This window comes from Lytechinus pictus, chromosome 3 (genome assembly GCF_037042905.1).
Source record: "Lytechinus pictus isolate F3 Inbred chromosome 3, Lp3.0, whole genome shotgun sequence".
NCBI lineage: Eukaryota > Metazoa > Echinodermata > Echinoidea > Temnopleuroida > Toxopneustidae > Lytechinus > Lytechinus pictus.
The window spans coordinates 61656746-61668729 of NC_087247.1; the positions used below are offsets into that span (position 1 = coordinate 61656746).

Here is an 11984-nt window from a genome sequence, read left to right on the forward strand (position 1 = left end):
CATAAAATGGGACTGACCGTGGAATCGCCAACATACGATAGAGGTTATGGGATATATGAATATGCAATATTTTCACAACAGGTTTAAAGTTGTTTTAAATAGTGTGTTGTTTATACGATATATATTGTATAAATGATTTGATAGTAAACAAAATCAATTCTTTCACACTCTCTTTTTATGCACACGAGTTTTACCTGTAAAACCTTTTGATAAAGAACGCTTACCAAAGATCACTTGTCATTCACATCTACACACACCGAACCATGCAATCAGCAATACGTTCACAATCACTGTTTAATTCAATAATTGTATTGACCTTAATCAAAACACGTCTGCTTCCTCCAAAAAAGCGCCTGAATAAAAACTGCCAATTTAAGTGGTAACTGCAATAAACTTTGAGCAATTGGAAAACAAAGTTTGATTCACATCAATAGGGAAATGTTTTCCTTTTCTCATTAAAAAAAAATATATAATATGTATTTTCAGGTTAACCTTCAATTCCTACAGTAGTATATGACAAAGAAACACTGATAGGATGGATAGGAGTGAAATTTTATTTAGAAATAGCATGTCAAACTTTCATGCTCTTGCTTGTACTTTAAGGAGATAAAATAATCAAAATGATAGATTGAAATAGCAAAGAAATGCCTATGTTAGTTCATAAATTTGATAACGCCAAGACATGGTGAGTTTCGAGGTCAGGCCTAACGATAGCATAATTTAGCGTGCACTAATAAGCTACATATTATTTCTTTTTACTATCTTTATTAAAATATTTACAACACGAAACAAAATAAAACTTTTCAAAGGTGAAGGAGAATTTTGGGTTAAGGTTGAAAATTAATTTCTCATATTTACATCTTCTAGAACAACTATTTCAAAAAAGATAACAGATTATTTGACGGCAGTGGTGATTCTAGTCCAATACGATACGCAAACGAGATTTCGATCACAAAAATAAGTGCAGTTGAGTGCTAGGAAGTGGAATTAGGCCAGTCTAAATGATATTCAACACGATAAACATAACCTATATAGTTCATGAATGTTCGAGTAACGTATTTATAAACTGAGAATGTGGCGAGAGAGAGGAAAATGGAAGAGATAATTGAACAAGATGGTTGTCACTCGTGCTGTGTAATAAAGCATCGATATGACCACTTATTTGCTTTGCCTGCTAACCTTTCTATCAAGTTATAGTGGATAGTCCTCGTAAGACTTATCAGCCCTTTGAGTTTGGTGGAATGGAATAGATCAATAACCATTTGTGTAGTATCGTTGATTGTAATTGAAACGGGCAGAAAGGCCATGTATACCATATCGAGGGAGTTCTATATAGCTAGACGACCTACCCATCTCATTGTGTCAACCATTTCCTGTGGGTACAGCTATCCTTCCAAAGGTTCAAAATCCTTGATTGACATTGCATAGTCTCCTTCTTCTTTTTTCACTCTTCGTTTTCCTTTTGCCAATTTTTCGTCCATTTTCCAGGCAAATATTTTTTCCTGCAAGGGAGAACGTTGAATGATTCCACTTCTGTGCTACGTGCAACGTAATATATCCACCCAAGTAATCGTTTTTTTTTTATCATATTATCATAACACCATTAGTAATTTAGAAAGAAGAGTCAGTTATTGATCAACAAATTATCTTTCACATCGCTAATTACGTATTAAACAAAACAAAAATATCAAATTCGAGGACAGAGAGAATAAAAATAAAGGCTGTTTCTGACATTCCGCTGACAGGCTCAGTTCAAAAAGGTCTTCACAAAGCTGTCATTTTACAACCTCATTAAATCGTCCACTTCTTTTTATATCTCTTGTTGCGATAATTGGGTCTTTCTTGTTTATCCGAATTGTTTCATCAGGAAAAGTCCACTTTCTTTGACTACGTGCAATGATGTCATCTTATAGGTAAGTGAAGAAGAGAAGATTTACTGAAGCAACATGAAGACACGAGGAAACGATGAACAAAACAAAAGTTGTTACATCTGCAGAAAAAGAGGAAGAGAAGAAATAAACAAATGAAAATAATTGTTCAAAGTCTGTGAGAAGCAATGACACATTATGCTCATTTAACATCCGCCAAAACAGTGTAGCATTAAAATAATTCAGAATTAAAAAGATATACATTTTGCAAAGCCAAATTGAAAATTTATTCCATGAAAATGGCAAAAGAAATAAAATCCTATAATCTGATGGACTACTGTTTGATTGTTTGTTTGACTTGGTATGTTCATATCTTCTAAAGATGACTAATCAAAATGAATAATTGAATTGATTAAAACATATTTCTATACTCACCCCCCCCCCCAAAAAAAAAAATACCATCAGGTTGGAATGTATAGATTTGAAAGGAAATGAATCAGGGTTATCTTAAAGTCATTTTGACAAATTTTATGCTGAAGCGACAATTGGTGTTCTATGGAATATGAATATGTATCGTTCTTTAGAATTCCCATTATTCTGTTTAATAGTGATATTTGAAAAGTCATATATCTATTTTTATGTGTGATAGCAAACATTGTATCCCTGTCATGTCATACTACTAAGGTGTAGAGTGTATTTAAAGCACTTTGTCAATGTGCATTAGTGCATGAAAGATCTCGTATTCATGACCCACGTGATGCACTATAGTTAAGAATTGATTTTTGTCCATTCATGACACGTGAAAAATCGATCAAAAATCAAGGAAACGACATTTTACGCGCCATTTTGCGCAAAAAGTTCAGGAGAAGGAAACAGGAATTTGCCGGAGTCGTATCTATCGGAGAGATTGTCATATCGCTTTCCACTTTAAGTGCAAAGTGAGCTGTAAGGGGATAGTAACACACTCCAAATGGGATGGGAATGATGTATGATGTCCCTTGGGAGAAAACAAGAAACACAGAAAAAAATCTTTAGTATTATACCCTAGCTATGTTAAAGGTTTTAAATAGATTTGATGCAGAATGTGGCTCTGAATAGACAACTGAATTATTTATTACCAGGGACAAAGATGAATGCAGAATAGACGGGATAATAATATAGCGCAGTTACTATGCGCATATACTCAACTGCGCTTTTGATACTTGGTATCAGCCGCCATATTAATAGGCGCTAAAGCGTTCAAGGAATAATTCCTACCGGGTACCCATTCACCTCACCTGGGTCGAGTGCAGCACAATGTGGATAAATTTCTTGCCGAAGGAAATTACGCCATGGCTGGGATTTGAACCCACGACCCTCTGTTTCAAAGTCCGAAGACTAATCCACTGGGCCACAACGCTCCAGGATGTGGCTATAAGTCGTAGCACACCGAACTTCGTGTTCTGTTGTCGGATATGTAATTCTCTATCATAAATGTGCATAATGACTTGTGTTTTAAATTAATAATTACCTAAGACTGAATGTGGAGCCCGCATGAAACAGCAAAGAAAGAAACCAATATTACATTCGGTTTCATTACTTTCTTCATTAAACGGTTTCTTATCACATCATAAAACACAGTGATCCCTCTCGTTCATATCAAATACCCCATGCATCTTTCCTATGCATTTATAATGACATATTCTCTGCTTGAGTGATTAAATAGTCCAATTTATCATTGATGATGTTTACGCATTCACGGGTAAAAGCTGCTCTAATGGTCCTCGTAAAGATTCATCATAACATTCTAATCTACTTGGCGGTGTACATGTAACGGTTCATTGAGATTAATCTTTCTCTTGGGATACAGAGTAATGGAAAACACACTATAAAATATATTCTCGAGTCAGAGACCTATGACGATACATGAGATTTAAAGGTGATCAGACAGTCCATAATCGTGTATTGCCTGTTATTTGTTATCAAGTGTATCAAATTATTGTTTGGGTCCATTCGGTAAGATGGTTATTTATTTGCTCGTGTGATTCTGTTTTGGGTGGACCTGAACGTCTATTTAAGTAATTCCCCGTCAGAATGGGTCAACTCTATGCGCCATGATTTGATGGAAAGCAGCTGAAATCGGAATAAAAGGAAGAAATAGAATCAATTAAAGAAGAGACCAATCGTCCTTAAAACAACTAAACGGCATACTACATACGACAGTCTCCTCAATCTTGGTTTCTGTTACTGGGGCGTGAAAAACAGATACGAGGTGTACACGACCCAGATACAAATTTGTGATGGAAGAGCCATGATCCTTCTTGTGGTAACCTAGCCTGGAGCTGATCTTTGGACATGGAATAAATGGTGAAATGTAGACTGTCTCACTCATCAATCCAACCAAATTTAGATTCTTGAACCTAGAAATTCCTTTGAAGTCGTCAGCCTCCTTTAAATAGGATCATTTCATTTATTATATATCTTGACAGGTACCACAGTTTATCTCCATTTCCTTATGCAGGTGATTTTATGTTGTGCTGTAAATTCCATCATAATTGATGGTTTAGTGTGTCAGGTAAATAAGTTTCCTGCAGTGACTCGAACTTTCAGTGTCAGTTTATAACACTTGAAGTTTACATACTACGGGAAATATATTTATTTAACGACATCTTGATACCATAATTTTGCATTATTGAAGTTTATAATCAGAGTGTGTATATCGTGTGAAAAATCACTTCTACTTCTTCTTCTCCTCCTACTTCTCCTCCTCCTCCTCCTTCTTCGTCTTCTTCTTCTTCTTCTTCTTATTCTACTTCTTCTTTTTCTTCTTTTACCCCTTGGCCAAATCCTTGTTTGAAACAACTTATTTTCAAAGAAAAAAAAAAGAAAATACGAATTGTCTCAAATCAGTTTTGGACATTATCGCATATACTTTCTGTATGTATGTAGACAGAAAACAACGATTAATGGATTATCAAAGCCAGTTTGATACATTTTTATTGTAATTTATTGGTATTTTGATAGGTTTGTGCATATAGTGTACACAACGCATGCCCCAAAAATACTGTAATAGCTATATCTCAGTTGACATCTCAAATCTTGTAAACATAATAATATCTTCGAGTTAAGTAAAATTGCTAAAAATGCTGCCAACATAAAAAAAAATATATATATATATATTTGTTGGTAAAAATAATCAAAAGTATGTTATATCCTCCTTCAAGTAGCATATTAATGATGTATTAATTTCACATCCTCTAGGGCCTTGTACATTTACTGATCGCCAAATCAATTTGAATGTCAGATATCAGTCATGTTTTGACGCCAGTCAAAAATCAATCTACGCATTGGATAAATTCTTGATATGTTTGCAATCAATTGTATGTGATATGCCTCGCTATCTAGTTATTAACTTGAGTGAGACATTGCTTTTTTGCAAGGAAGTCAAGCTTTTATTCACACACTCTATTTGCTCCGGGATATTATCCCTTTTCACCAGCGCCTTGCCTCATTCATTTTTCCGGTGGACGGCGTGTCTGTCTCCATCAACTATGCATGCCTTGGGCCTTTCCTTCAATTACAATCTACCAGAAAGGGTCCTGTTAAAAATGACACGTCTTTAAGCATAAAATTTAATTGTCGCAAAATTACTATTCGGTTGTCTGACAAATTGAGATAAAGTGGTGTATACTGCGATCTAAAACAATGATTATAGATCATTCTTAAACCTGTAGGGCACTGTGGTGGACATGGAACACATCTATGAAAATAAGGAAACTGTAAAAAAAAAAAAAAAAAAAAAAAGTATCTAGGATGTTTGATTACGAGTCTTTGTTTTCATTCCCTCTCTCCATTTCAAATTTTGCCCGCGTCTTAAAAAAAAAATGAATTCGGGTGTAATTAAGGCTTCACCAGAGTGCGATAATAAATACCCCTCGTATTCTGTGCCAATTGTTTATATTGATTAAACTATATAAAGTGTTGTGCTTAAGATTTAACTATAGTTGAATAACATTTTTTTTATCCCGCTCCGTACTATACACGTAGCTTGCAAACATAAATAAAAGTTAACTAAACAGGGTATTTCTATTTTTTATTGATTCAAATTGTATTACCAATGTAAATGTTTTCCTTTATTATGAAGAGTTACTTTCAAATTAGCGCATTTTATTTTTATTTTTAAGAGTTCATGACAAAAGTATTATCAGCTTTGTGCGAAATTAGAAGGCAATGATCTAGAAAGAAATGCTTTAAAGTCAGAAAGTATTTAAAAAAACCAAATCCTATTACTTATCTGATCTGTATGACCTCGGAGGAGGCTATCTTAGCTTTACATAAACATTCCAAGCTATTTGAAGAAACATCAGATATCTCTGCTAAGACTATAATACTACAGCTAAGCTAAACATCATATTTACTGTTAAAGCGATTTTTTCCCCTCAAAACAAGGGATTACTTTACAAGAACAATTTTAAAACGCACAGCAACTGACGGACTCGAACTCGAAGGGAGTGGTTAATTCGGTCAACCAATAAATCTCAATACAAGGCTATTGTATTACCAACAAATTATCCAGATATAGTAGATAGTATTTCAACCTTGCAAACTGAAAACTAATTTCGATTTTTATCTTTACTTAGCAGGCATGTACATGGCATGCATTAATATATTTTTGACCAAATCGGAATGCCCTGTTAAGAAAAGCGATGACATTGTGACTTAATTTTCATAAGGAATTACCGTAGATGACTTTAATTTGGCAAAATACATGAAAAGTGCTATTAGTTTGATCTTAGCCTTTTTGTTGCCCTATGATTTAACCCTAATAAGGGGGGGGGGCTGATTCAGCCAACGCCCCTCGATATTTTTCGCGATAAATCCACCGCGCAAAATTTGTTGACCACGTCGCTCACTGACTTTTTGCTTTCAAGTCTTGCGCAACTTTTGAGACCAAACTTGCGGTTCAGAAATTACACAACAGTTCGTAAGTGCACGCAGACCCCAAATTGCTCGAAAACATGAATTCGTGTACAAATCCAATGCAAATGGTGTTTTTAGCCAAAATTCATAAATGTGTAATTATTTCTCATTCAACTGATTAAAATAAGTTTATTTCACATTGTTTATGGTCAAAATAAAGTCCCCGACAAATGAAAAAATAAGGGGGGGGGGGGCTGAATCACCCCCGTCTTCTTAGGCGTCGAAATAGCCCAGTCTATTAAAAAAATTGTTGTTAGCCAATATTAGATACCACATAATTATGTCTGATAATGTGCTCACAACTCCTGGCTTAGTCAGCGAGTTGTATCCTATATACACACTGTTCCAGGAAATTTACTTTTAATTAATTAAAACAGATCTTCAATAACAAAGTTATAAAATTTCACAGGGAAATCATAAGTAATACCATCACTAGTTTTAGAGAAATATTTTTTTGTAGTGCCCGCGATATAAATTATTTGATGGGAAATGGAATTAGCAATCAAAGATCAAAAAGTAGTTTATACCATTGAAGTAATGCATTTCATGGCTAGATATAGAATATACAGAGCTCAATTCAAAAATAAATTTTATTTCATCACGTCACGAACTATGAAAGAAACTATAGCTAATTGAACGGTGGCAATATTTTTAACAATAAACTGACGAAAACATGTCTTAATGAGAAACTGACGTCGGTCGTTTTTTGAAAAGCCAAGGATACGCATGGAACATTCAGCCTTCTTTAATGTGTAAGCCAATATCCCTTTTGTAAAGTCGATTTTTAGATTCATTCAATGCATTGCGAAAATGACAGACAAGCAAGGTGTATCATGGTTGCCCACTTGATAGAGGTACAAAAGGCAAAAATCCTGATATACCTTATTCATCAATGGGTATACGATACCTGATGCAGGATATGATAGACTAGGAATATGTTGTCATGACTATTTTCACAATATTAGGGTCGTAGTTTCAATATGAACAGCTTTTAAAATAAGGAAAGGGAAAAATCAAGGTTGGAAATAATGAAATTTCATTTGTCTGGCTGCGAATAAGCTTTGTCAATCTTAAATAAAAGAGATATCAAGGAAGGATAAAATACATTGTCATAACATGATTGATTCAATCTTGAAGCTCAATCAGATATGTATATGCAACGGTATATTAGAGTTTTGGTAGGTTGACAAACATTTTCACTTTTAAAAGCAATAATCAAATTCTAAATATATAATTACTAATCATCATTTGAATGGGTACGAATATATTTCATTAAATTTATATTTAATTAGCATGGCAGTTTGAAGGTTATATTGAGTGAGCTTGTCGATCATAACTTACATAATTTTGCGGGAAAAAAGGATATACACGAATATATCAAAATACTGCAGTCGCGCTTTACGTTACTTGAGACATACCGAACTCAACGATTATAAAATGTTAAGAGAGCAAACGTCAATCGATATAACACAGCAAAGCTACCCTCATACATGATGAATTTCAATGGGTGGTGTGCTAAGTCGGAGAAATACCCATTCTTCGTTATTATCATGATTATATTTTTAATTGTATAGTATTGATATTTTGTACATTAGAAGACTTTGTGGATCAATTTATGATAAGCTGAAAACTATAATTATGTACCTTACTTTGGTTTAAAAAAAATGAGGGTTTGTAATCAATTTCGAAGTATCGTAAGAAATACTTTTTTTTAAACATAATTTTGAAGAAAGGTGTCAATTCGGTATTTTCAAAAGTGGGTACAGGACAGATTAAAGGTAATAGTAAATAAATATGCCATTGGGTCCATCACTACTTATAAATGCAGAGGTACATTTAAGGGAATGAGGTGACCATCCCATTATTTTCAAAATAGAAAATACAAAATAAAAGAAGATAAAGCTTAGGAAATAGGAAGAAGATGTAGTATCACGGGTGAAAGAGATGGCAGTGCGTTGTAGCTAGACAATAAAATCGCAAGATTTAGAAGGAAAACAAGTCTTATTTTTCATAATCTCTCCCCCTCCTGCCAAAATACTTTTGTTCCCCCAACATTATACAGACTTTTTTTCTCATGTGGTTGAATGTTAGTGTTATCGTCATTGTAAGAGAATAATTATGTAGAAAACATTGATGCACCCCACTATTAAGAAGAATTGAATTTTGAATTTATTACCAAATCTCACTGTCAACATTAAAATGAAACAGTACATCACATACGCACAAATGAACACTTGGTTATTGGAGCTAACATGAAAGCAAAATGTTAATCGAGAAGCATTACTATGATGATACCACGTTTATTGTGGCCAAACTAAAATTGAAAAAGTATGGGGAATATCTCACGTTATAGAAAAACGAAAATACCTGTATACAATCAAGAATCCACAACGTATTAGTTATGAAGGAGAGGTACATTGCATTTTTTTCTGCCGTGACATTTTCCAATAACAGTGATAGAAAAGAATTGTATTTCCTTTCATAAAATTACACCGCTTGAACACACTGTGATTCATATTTTTAAAGTAGTTTATCTTTCTCATTAAAGTGCTACTCCACGCGTTATGGATTCCTTACCATTAGCGTTCCCTCGGGTTTTTCTCAAACTGCAATGCACTTAGCTTGCTGATATCATTAACAAGACAAAATCTTAAATTCACTAACAAATTAGGGACAATTTGTCACTCTGTTTATGTTGTTGAATAGTCTGGGATGTGGAGACTGTTGTAAAAAAAAGTATACAGGCTATCGGGTATAGTTTTTGACATTTTATGTTGTAAATTCTGAGTATTTTGTTGCGTCGAGTTATATTCATTATATTTTAAAACACAATATGATGCATTCACTTAATGTGCTTCTTCAATAAATCACTCTTTCTATTCGAAAGCAGGTGTACAATTTAACCGGCGGGCTCGTCAGAATAAGACACACTGATAATGGACTTTCAAACAAACCCAAAGCTAATTTTCTACTCCCTTAACAGTTTTTTTTTTTACCGACAGGAAGAATTTCTGATCAATTTGAAAAGGAAGTGAAAAATCCCAATTCCCTTTATTCTATGGATAAACAATATTTTCCTTTTTCATATACCAGGTGTCGAAGAAAAACATATCTGCTTGATTGCCATTTTGCCATTATACTGTATCGAATCTATAAATTATGTTGTATTTTAGATACTGTCGTAATATGGTAATTGAGTTCCTCTTCCTAGACACGAATTAGTAGTTTAATGTGTTGATACGCCTAGTAACTGATTATCATGCTACTATTGATTCTACCAGGTTGGTTGATTGAGTCAGCCGTAACATAACAGTTTTGTCAGTTGTTAAGACCGTGGACCTTTAGCTCCATGGTTAAACTTAAGGGTGGAAGAATATAGGAAGTTGTTTTTCACCCGTATTATAAAACTCATAAAACCTGCCTGTCAATACGTGACAATGGCCTAGATATAAGTAATGCAGCACAAAAGGATACTACTAACAAATTAAATTTCATGAATTTATGTGAGTAAAGGTCTGTGTGAGCTTTAAATTATACATGTGGGAATGTATTGTATGTGTGTGGGGTGGATGTGCGGGATGGGTGTGTATGTGAGGGTATGGATGTGTGTGATTCCATGGGGTGTACTTTTAAAAGACTGTCGAGCGGATCAAAATTTTCTCACTCTTTTTTAAGTCTTTGAAAACGGAGGTATAGTGAATAAAATCGTCAGCATAAAAGGCACACATTTAGACGTGTATATGAATGTTTCCAGGCAATGGACCTGACACAACAACTACTGACACAAAAATCTCTGAACCAATCATCATTAGGAACATCACTTGGATTCTATTCCAATTAATTTGTGTGATGATCGTTACCGCAATTAGAAAATATCTTCAAAATTAGTAGTTCACATGATACGAATAAAGGCTAAGCTCACGTTGAAGCTATAATAAGACGATAATGCATGTGGCTTTTCAAAGTTGCTTCAAAACATCAACATTATTTTGTGATCATTTAAACCAATAAATTTCTGTTTTCATGCAATTGCGATAAACCTCGCGTCACACCATTGAAGTTGCAGATTCTCGTAGTTTTACTATGCCCACTAATAATTTAGAAAAACGGATACCCTTGTAAAACCAAAGATGCGAAAGGAGCTGGTGTACTGACCTACTATGCATCGACATCATCGAATGTTGATAATCCGTTCAAACAACTAAATGCATCATCAATTTTCATTCTGTACCATGCCTCAATCAGACCAAGAAGTTCTTCGCTGTTTTTATCATCGTTGAGTGCTCTGTGGAAGCAGTCTCTTGCATTTTTTCCGATGTACCCCCTCTTGCCGAATGGCATACCATGCTGCATTATAGTTGGGATGCCCATCCTTGGTCCTGCTTGGACGGCCGATTCTCTGGAGATGATGGCTGCGAGGCAGGCGACGAGGAGAACGGCTATACTCAGGCTGCGCATGGTGATTTATTGATGGTAGTTTGAGGATCTGTGAGAACAAAAGAAACAAGTTGTTATTCCCACATTTTCTCATAATGCTAACTTGCTAAGTAATATTATATTCTATATACCAAGCGTCTTTTTGTATGATAGGTTAAAAGTCAGTTTAGTCTTACCTATCACATGTGGTGATGGGCCTTTTAGGTTTCGCACATTACTTCAAGCCTTTGAGTTACAACGTGGTGTGAATGACTTGAACTACGGGCGAATTAAAAGTGCATGTCCCGATGTACTTTTTTTTGGGTGGGATAAGGGGTCCATTTTCATTCATAACAAACAGTGACCATAACATTCTTTTGTGACATTCCTTGCACGCGCTGTTTACATGTACGCACTCGTAGTAAACCAAACCTCTCCTTTCGTGATGTTAATAAAAAAAGGAAACATTTTTTTACATAACAGTTGTTTTAGAGAAGTGTAAACAGTGGTCTATTCCTTTGCAGTGATTTCAGATGTTGACCACAATACCTGTTGAGCCTAATCATCACCTCTAGATTTCAGGAGATGAGATAAACTATCGCTTCCATGTCGAGCTAGATGTATACGCTATCTTTCCGAACCGAAGATGAGGGAAACAAGGAAGTTATACGCAATTTGATGACTTGTTTTTTGTAATATAGTTGCATTATTTAAAAAACTAATAGCGTAAGCTTTAGCTTA

General features: G+C 34.6%; 1 long non-coding RNA gene across 1 annotated transcript; it reads right to left on the reverse strand.

The window, feature by feature from the left end:
• Positions 1-531: 531 nt before the first annotated feature.
• Positions 532-11317, reverse strand: LOC129256851 (uncharacterized). Its single transcript, XR_008584102.2, has 2 exons — positions 10983-11317; positions 532-1990 (listed from the first exon to the last, which is right to left on the reverse strand). It is a non-coding gene; the product is annotated as an uncharacterized LOC129256851 (long non-coding RNA).
• Positions 11318-11984: the final 667 nt, after the last annotated feature.